This window comes from Ruditapes philippinarum, unplaced genomic scaffold, assembly GCF_026571515.1.
Source record: "Ruditapes philippinarum isolate M1 unplaced genomic scaffold, ASM2657151v2 ctg1658_1_1_1_1, whole genome shotgun sequence".
Lineage (NCBI taxonomy): Eukaryota > Metazoa > Mollusca > Bivalvia > Venerida > Veneridae > Ruditapes > Ruditapes philippinarum.
This window is the reverse complement of record NW_026857668.1, coordinates 216,140-225,497: the sequence shown is the minus strand read 5'-3', so window position 1 is coordinate 225,497 and position 9,358 is coordinate 216,140. Positions and strand designations below refer to the sequence as shown.

The following is a 9,358-nucleotide window of genomic DNA, read 5'->3' as shown; positions in this document are numbered from 1 at the left end:
AATCATTCTAGGTGAATATGAACACTTTAACCATGCCGTAAAATTGGTCATTGATGATAGATATGATCTGTGGTTAACCAACATTTGAAACATTTTATATGGACAATAACTTGGCATTTTGCCAAGAAAACTCTTTTATATGTCTAGTTATAGTAACATATGTCACATTCTGTTTCCTCTTTTTTAGTACATCAGTATAATCATTTATTATTGAAATTAAATCCTCTGAACAACCTTGCAAGATCTTATCAAGCAATTTTTTCTCTTTAATTAACAACATATAATTCATTTGATATTTTTTTCTCCAAAATACCACTGCATCTTCATTTCCAGATAATAAATAACTCACTGTTTGTTTCCGTTTTTCTATTCTTGAAATATCAACAATCTAAAATCTGCCAAAAAGAGAATCCGCTTTAAATCAGGGCAGGTGTCGCTTACTTTTTCCCAAGTCTGCCTTTGTGAAAACAATATTCAAATAACTTTTTACAAATTTGTAGTGCTAAGTCAGGTTTACTTGTTGAGCTCTGTACATGTTTATAATGTATAATTTTTTGTAAAAAGCACCATTTTCTCCAGCCAATCATTTAAACACTATTTGTCTGAGTCCAGATTTGTTATTGCAATAGTTTGGTAGGTCTTTTTTACAGCAATGTAAGATTAATTTAAGCCCTAACCCAAGCAAAACACCTGGGAGATATGCATGTGGCATGTTCATTTTTAGTCCTTCCATTAGTTCTTTCTTTGTATAAAATGTACACATTTTCTTAAAAAGAACTATTTTCTCTATTAAATAGTTTTAACAACATTTGTGTGTTTCTGTTGCAGATTTGTTTTTGTATTACTATTATTGTTGTAGGTCTTCCCTACATACGCTAAATATAAGGCCCAAAGCCCTAACCCAAGCAAAATGTCCGGTAGAGAAGCCTCAAATGATAAATTTTGTTCATCCATTCTTTTTAGTTGGCCATTGCATCTATCATTTGTGCATCCTTCAATAACTTTTAAAGATCTGGCCTTGTCTCACAATCCAACAAGTGAAGTTTTTTGTTTAAGGAGGTATCTTATCTTCATGCTTATGCCCGACTGGTAAAAATGATAGGTAGATCTGAAAAAAAAAAAAAACACAAATGTTATGAATTAGGTTATCTATCACACTGGCCATAGCTTTCACATAGCTGTGGGTCCATCGGACAAGGAAAAGTAACAAAGGGCAATAATTCTGTAATTAGTGAAGATGGAGTTAAGGTTCTTATGCACTACACTTCCTCTCAATGTGCTTGACAATTATATGAAGTTATATTGAATTCCAACCATAAGTCTTCAAGTTACGGTCCGGACAAAAGAAAGCAATGGAAAAGTAACAAAGGGCAATAACTGTAATAACTTTAGGTAGAGTTATGGTTTTTGTGCACTGCACTTCCCCTTATTGTGCTTGACCATTGTATGAAGTTGTTTTGAATTCCAGCTTGTAGTTTTCAAGTTATGCCCCGGACAAGGAAAAGTAACAAAGGGCAATAACTCTGTTATTAGTGAAGATGGAGTTATGGTTTTTGTGCACTGCGCTTCCCCTTATTGTGCTTGACCATTGTATGAAGTTGTTTTGAATTCCAACCAGTAGTTTTCAAGTTATACTCCGGACAAGAAAAAGTAACAAAGGGCAATAACTCTGAAATTAGTAAAGATGAAGTTATGGTTTTGTGCACTGCACTTCCCCTTATTGTGCTTGACCATTGTATGAAGTTGTTTTGAATTCCAACCAATAGTTTTCAAGTTATGCTCTCGACAAGGAAAAGTAACAAAGGGCAATAACTCTGTAAATAGTGAAGATGGAGTTATGATTTTTGTGCACTGCACTTCCTCTGAATGTTCTTGACCATTGTATAAAGTTGTATTGAATTCCAACCATTAGTCTTCAAGTTATGCTCTGGACAAGGAAAGTGCAATAATTCCAAAATTAGGCATAACAGAGTTACTGTTCTATGCACTGCACTTCTAATCAATGTGATCTATCAACCTACAAAGTTTCTTGATGATATCTCTTATGATTTCCAAGTTATGTCCCGGACAACTTCAAAAAGTAAAAATAAACAAAGGGCAATAATTCTAGAATTAGACAAGGCATAGTTATAATTCTTGTGCACTGCACATCTACCCATTGAGATATATCTACCTACAAAGTTTCATGTTGATATCTCTTATAGTTTTACAGCTATGTCCTGGACAAGATTTTTCTAAAAGGGGAGATAATTCAAAAATGAGGCTTATCAGAGTTATGGTTCTTTTGCACTGCACCTCTACTCAATAAGATCTATCTACCTACAATGTTTCATCTTGATATCTCTTATAGTTTTAGAGTTATGTTCCGGATTCAAAGAGTTAAAATTAACAAAGGTTTTAGGACAAAAAGTTATGCTCTTTATGCAATGCACATCTACCCATTGGACAAGTTGACAACGGAGATAATTTTCAAAAACCGGGCAATATTAGAGTTATGATTTTGACACTGGACAAAAGACGAACAAACGAACGGATGTCCATTCTAACAGGAGAGTAATAATGTGGCTACTCTATTGTTCTCTCTATTGTTCTTTTTAGCCACACAAAAGAAAATAGCCACATAAAAGCATTACGGAATGAATGACATCAAAGAGAAAGAACAGTTACCTATTGTCCCTCTAGCCACATAATTACTCTCCTGTGAGTGCGGACAGACGGACGGACAGACGGACAAGGCGCCAACTATATGCTCCCCCGAAATTTTTCGGGGAGCATAATAATTGATATTGTTTATAACATCAAATAAACATGTTTCTCAGATGTCAAAGTAAGAAAAGGGTTGTACTCAATTGAAAAGTGCGATACGTCAAGTTAAACCCTCAAAATATAAATAAATGGTATCGGGCCCACCACACTGCTTTTTATTTGAATCCACCGCCGTCTGCGTTGAAATCATTTTTGCCATTTCTTTTATAAACAGGCAAAATAGTTTCCGTAAATTTCCAAAATATATGGTTATTTTGTGAAAGTATCATTCATACGATGTGATGCCGTTGTATTATGGGGTCGTTTTGCACACATTTGTACATGTTATAACCAAAATTAGGCAAAAGTGGCGTCCCCACGTCAAACTGTACAGAAGTGTTTGCATAAACGGCAATGTATTGCACCGTGTGCGTGTTATAAGTTGAAAGAGTACACATGTGGGCTCCAGTCGCACTAAGTGTTTCCAGTAGAACACTAAAACATAGAACAAAATTCAGTCCTATACTTACTGACAACAGCAAACGGCCATATTTTATCCACAGCTTCTGCGACGAATACTCCACCACGGCTGAGATGGACTAACCGCTTCTGCAAACACTATGGTCAGTGTGTCTCATAATCATCTCTTCTTATATTTAATTTTGCAGCATTATAAACACGCTGGAAAAAAAAATTTAGTACATACATAATACTCCTAGAAAACGTAACTGTGTTAAACAAAATATAATTCTGACAAATATCATATTTAACATTAGATTCATCGAGAGTTATTACAATTAAGGCAAATTTCAAAGGACTAGGTCATTTTTAAATAATTCAAAATGCTCGTTTTGTCCAAGTACATGTATGAACAAAATCTGTACAAAAAAAAATATGAAAATTAAAGCAAATTTCAATAACTTAACCTTGACAGTCAAGGACAAATTATGATGGTCAAGGTCAAATAAAAATCATGGAAAATATGTGTTTTGTCATAAGATTTTTTTTCCCGGTATAAATCAAATCCTTGAATAAATAAGAGTGATGACAATCTAAGATAAGGTCAATATTTTAACCTTGACATTCATGGTCAAATAAAGATCAAGGTTAAATCTTAAATACTCAACATGTCGGTTTTGTTATGAGAGTTCTTTTGCCCGAGTATAAATCAAATCCATGAATTAATAAAAAAGTTATGTGCCTGCTGCACAGTACTTTCTTATTTTTCAAAAGTACATGTAATGCAGGCTTTTTTCTTTTCAAAAAATATATTGAATTCGCAATTACATTTTTGTGTATTTACAAGAACTTAAAATAAAGCAAATTTGCCCAAAAGTTTTTTTTATGATAGCATTACCCAAAATATAATGTTTCTGGTGCTTGTTGATAGTCTTACTATGAAAATATTACAATAATTGCTATTAAAAATTAATATGTTTTACTTTATGAGGAAAAAATACAATAATGTAAAAGTTGTAGGAAACACAAGTCCCTGTAACAATTATTCCATCAAACTATTTAAGATGCTCACTAAATCTCACATAAACTGTAACTGGAAAGAGAATTTAAAGCTAAGACCAGAGCATTTTTTGTCAAATTTGTGGAGGGGCCTGGGCCTGTTCATTTTGTGAAAAAAAGCGAGATATGTCATTAAATTGTGAAAAAAAATGACATATTTCCTGGCATTTGGCAACATTTTGAAACTGGAAACAGTTGACTGTGTAAAATCTGCTTCAAGTCGGTACTTTAACCCGGTGAACATGCGCAAAAATCATTAAACTTGATTAAAACTATTTCTGTGTTATTGCAATTGGCATAAATCAATTTAATTTTACCGGAAGGTGCAATTTTGAATTGTGAAGGGGCCTTATAATAGCCCCTGTTATAGAAGGAAAAAAGCCCTGAAGATACCAAAGTTACAATGAAAAATGAAGAAATAAGAGAAATTAAGGATTAAAATCATGTATTTATATAAAAAAAATATAACTTATGAACACCAATTCCTTAATTTTGAAAAAAAAACTGTATTTTTCTAATATGAATCAGAAAACAAAATTATTTATTTTGAAATAAAATTAATATGTTAGTTTTTAACATCAAGAGGACCTTTAAGTTTATTAGGATAATATTTATGCTTATAGGAATTTTGAACAAATATAATCTTCTGTTATTCTGTGTTTTCAAAATAAGGGTACAAAAGGTGACGGATGTTACAGAAATAACCAATGATTCTTTTTACAATAATACTAAACTTATCTTGTTCGGGATACGGACAAAAGCCCCCCCCCCCCCCGGACGAAAGCCCCCCCATCTAAAAATGACAAGGTGGACAACAGCCCCCCTATGAAATTTTCACATAGGACAAAAGCCCCCCCATAAAAAAGTAAAGGTAGGACAAAAGCCCCCCCCCCATAGTCAATCAAATTTACATATAGTGTATTAAAGTTGTGTTTTTTATGTGTTTGGACATCACATGTAGGTGACATAGTGCTTAGGATATTAATTTGATCCCTTTACAAAAGTGATTAAACATCACTACTCTTCTGACACTTGTTGTGTATATGAAAAGCTATGAATTCGGTATCGCATGCATACATTATTTAATTTTTTATCATAAACTTTGCTATCACTTCAATATATACATTATAAATAAACATTAAAACAAATTCTTTTCATTTTTATTTAAAAGTTTGTGTGAAATTTGATGAATTTGAGCACTTGTGCAGTGAAAAAAGATGGGGGGGGGGGGGCTTTTGTCCTACCTGTATTTTTGATGGGGGGGGGGGGCTTTTGTCCTATGTGAAAATTTCATGGGGGGGGAAAGCCCCCCTTGTCATTTTTAGACGGGGGGCTTTCGTCCGGGGGGCTTTTGTCCTACACTCATCTTGTTCTTATGATGCATGAAAGAGAAGAAGTATGCTTATGTTTAAATGCTGAATTCTGCTTAAGCCGGGGCATGGACGTTATCTTGCACTTTCCAGTACCGTCCATGAACAGGCACAAAGACAAACCGAGCCTGCAACATTTTCAATTTTGCTGTTTTTGACTTTCTTTAGGGGTTCTTATTTTCTCAATTTGCAACTGTTTAGGAATGTTTCATAACATTAAATACTGATAAAAATATAAGAACTAGAAGAAACAAATACAAAATCCAAAACAGGATAATTATAAAAGAGTTTCATAGGTTAGAGAACTTGAAAGTATCTTTTTAATTAAAATTAGTCAATTGTTAAAAGATACTAGGTAAACTAATCATCTATCCAAGCCCCTCATAAAACAATGGGATATGGATCCATTAAACTATATACACACAGATGGGGCTGGCACTTTATTGGAAGTTAATGAGCTGTTTATTGGGAGCTGTATATTGGGAAGTGTAATATATTACAGAACAGTAGAGGTGCCAATAAAGGGTGTTATACATATATACTTCATTAAAAAATTGAGAAGGACTACCATATCAGTGTTACAGAACGCCTGTAGATCAATTAAGTCACAGGATTTATTGAACTTAAATTTTATTGGCTAAAGATGTAGTCAATTTAAAAAAAGAAGCAAAAAATTTAATTCAACACCCTGAATCAAGTTGTTGTTCTTTTCAAAATTCTTACCATTTGACCCATTTAAACATTATTAATAAAGTGGATGAAAAGGATATGGTTAGGATTCCTGTACTGAAAAAGTTGGAATAATTGTGACAATTTGTCTGTAAATGTTTTTGAATCTATAAGTTTTATTGAATGACAAATGAATTCACAGTTAAGCAGTTCATTTTCACTGAAATATTTACACAGAGAACTATTTAAAGTTAGAAATAATGAGCTTATGACACAGTGAATCATAATGAATCTTTGGATTATGTTGCTGACATTCCACATAAATAAACTTAAAATTTCATCAAATCAATAGAAATTAATTTCAATAATTAAAAATCTTGAATTTTTCATGTAAATTTTTAATTGTTAATAATTAATGTGCATTAAGTAATGAGAAATTCAAGCTTGCATATGTTTCAATCTGAAAAATTCTCATTTACTTCACACTGTATCATATCATTTGCAAAGATAAATCTTATCCTATAACTATAGTATTTTGAAAATGATTTCATGCATAGAAAGGTACCGCTGGTATGACATTCTATCTTTAACACAGTGTAAATGCATTATCTAGGAACAACCATTCTTTTAGCAATTTTGTTCTTATTTTATTCCAAACATTTCTAAGTTCCTTCAAATGTAAGATAACTGGAAGAAAACTAAACATTTTAATGTTCATTCAAATGTAAAATAACGGGAAGAAAACTAAGCCAATACAACTTTTCATTGTGAAACACGAAAAGTAAGAAACTCCTTCGGCTGCAGTCTCACTTACATCCTGGCAGTGCCCGGAAGACGTCCGGGCTGATCCAGGAACGACCGGGGTACAATTTGGAACAACCAGAGTACATCCGTAACTCTGCCAGCAACGTCCGGAATGATCTGGGTACATCAGGCATTCGAGTCCGGATGGAAAAAAAAAATTTAATATCAATGGCAGGGTGTCCGTTTGACCCTTGAAATGACTCTTTGACCCTTCAAATTTCAAGAAGGCCTGATTTGACCCTCAGGATTTTAACTGGAGGGTCAAATTTTGTTTTAATCATAGGGATTTGTCCTTGCAGTCAGTAAAACTTAGTCAAAATGACCCTCAGGATTTCATGGCTAGTGAACACCCTGAATGGGGTGGTCCGGTAGAGCCCTGGTGAATGCCTGCAGAGCCCCAGAGGATAACGATAGATCTATGATTGATCCAAGCAGAGCCCTGGCAATTTTAGCCCGGTTCAATTCAAAAGAAACACAACAAATTGCGAGGATTATAGCACTTGTTTGTATTAAAACCCTTCCCCATTTCCCTTCTGTCCAATCTTGCATATTTAGGACTATTCGAAAATCATCATGAATTACTATTCTGGAACAATAGATATTATATTAAATGAAAATTATATATCAACGTAATCATTTTCACGTGCTTTCAATCCACCGGGGTTCTACCGGGATTGTCATGGGCTCTGTCTGGATTGACCCGGGCTCAGTGCCTAGGTCAACTGGGGCTCTCCCAGCATCATCAGGGAAAGCACCGGCATAAACCGTAGTGTCACCTAGGCTCTGTCTGAACGCATCTTGGGTGGTTAGTTGGAAATTACCGTAGTGCTGCCGGGGTAAGTGTGACCACAACAATAATTTTACCCCCGATCATCCCAGTAACTTACTGGGGTGGTCCTTGGCTCTGCCTGGTGTAAGTGATACCGCAGCTTTAATTGTCGGGTATATTTATACATTTTTCTTATTCTTTGTCCAATTATTTTACATTTATAGTACTGTACAAAGCATATTTATTTACTCTTAGAAATTTTGATATTTTAAAACAAAAAAAACAGGCAAGCATAAACTATGAACTTTGAACGTCTAGTGTAACATCCGTCCCCCCCCCCAATTATCTAACATTCGTCCCCCTGATACAGTTCAGTTCTGTATTATATGACAATAAACATACATTTATAAGAAAGCCCTATAAATTTTACTGTTTTACAAGAAATGTGTTTGCATATTTGATTTAAGTATAATGATTTGATGTACCTATCCTTGTTTTTTTCTCTTCGTTTCTAACATGTTTGAAAATTTCATTTTTGCAAGGGAAAATACTGAAAATTAGAAAGCAAATATTTTTATATCTAAGATGAATTTTCCAAAATTTTCTTTTTGTAACATTTATCAGAATACATATTTTTTTATTTTTTTTTTAAAGAGAAATAATAATTTCCTTATAATAAACTTTAAGATATGCAGACTTTAAGCATAACTTTGAAACATCAATCCCCTACCCCAAAGATCAATGTAATATTTTGAAAATAAAAGTATCCAAAGTTATCCTTTCTTTAAAAAAATAATGTTACAGGCACCTTCCCTAAGGTACATTAAAAAGCAAATATCGTCTTGTTTAACTTGATTATTTGACTTAGATGCTAATATATTTGGCCCATTTATTTACTCATGTGCAGCAGGCATAGACTGCCATTTTATTGCTGAGAAATTCACAAATTTGACCTTTAGTTTCAAATTCAAATTAAGGTCAAATCACATGTACAATAACAACTAGAGTTAAAAGCAAAAAGAAACACTTACCAACAAACTGCCCGCCACATAGATCTACTGCATAAAGGACATCATGCACGAGAATAAACTTCACTAAATGTCTACTAGTATATAAAACAAGCAGATATTTTGAAAATTTGTTGAAAATTAACTGCTGTATGATTGGGTCTCCAAACCGCTTTCATCTCATACAGGCACTAATTACTTGGCACCCGCTAAGAGTTCAAAGCGTTTATGCGGCGACGGACGAATCGACACGATAATTTAGGGGTAGTCACCATACACGGCAAACTCATCAGTAAATTCCCGCCATTTATATCATAATTGAACATTTAAGTATTAAAATAAAAAATTCAAATGTATTCATTCATAAAAATACACTAGATGTTCCTAAAATTGTAATCAAACTGTACAATGATTTAAAAGTTGTAGAGCTAACACCCCAATAAAAACGTAAACATTGAATCGTCCAGTAATCTAGG

General features: G+C 33.6%; 1 long non-coding RNA gene across 1 annotated transcript; it reads right to left on the bottom strand.

Annotated features, from left to right (window-relative positions):
- Positions 1-230: 230 nt before the first annotated feature.
- LOC132750543 (uncharacterized) lies at positions 231-9,325 on the bottom strand. Its single transcript, XR_009628565.1, has 3 exons — positions 8,907-9,325; positions 3,276-3,426; positions 231-1,108 (listed from the first exon to the last, which is right to left on the bottom strand). It is a non-coding gene; the product is annotated as an uncharacterized LOC132750543 (long non-coding RNA).
- Positions 9,326-9,358: the final 33 nt, after the last annotated feature.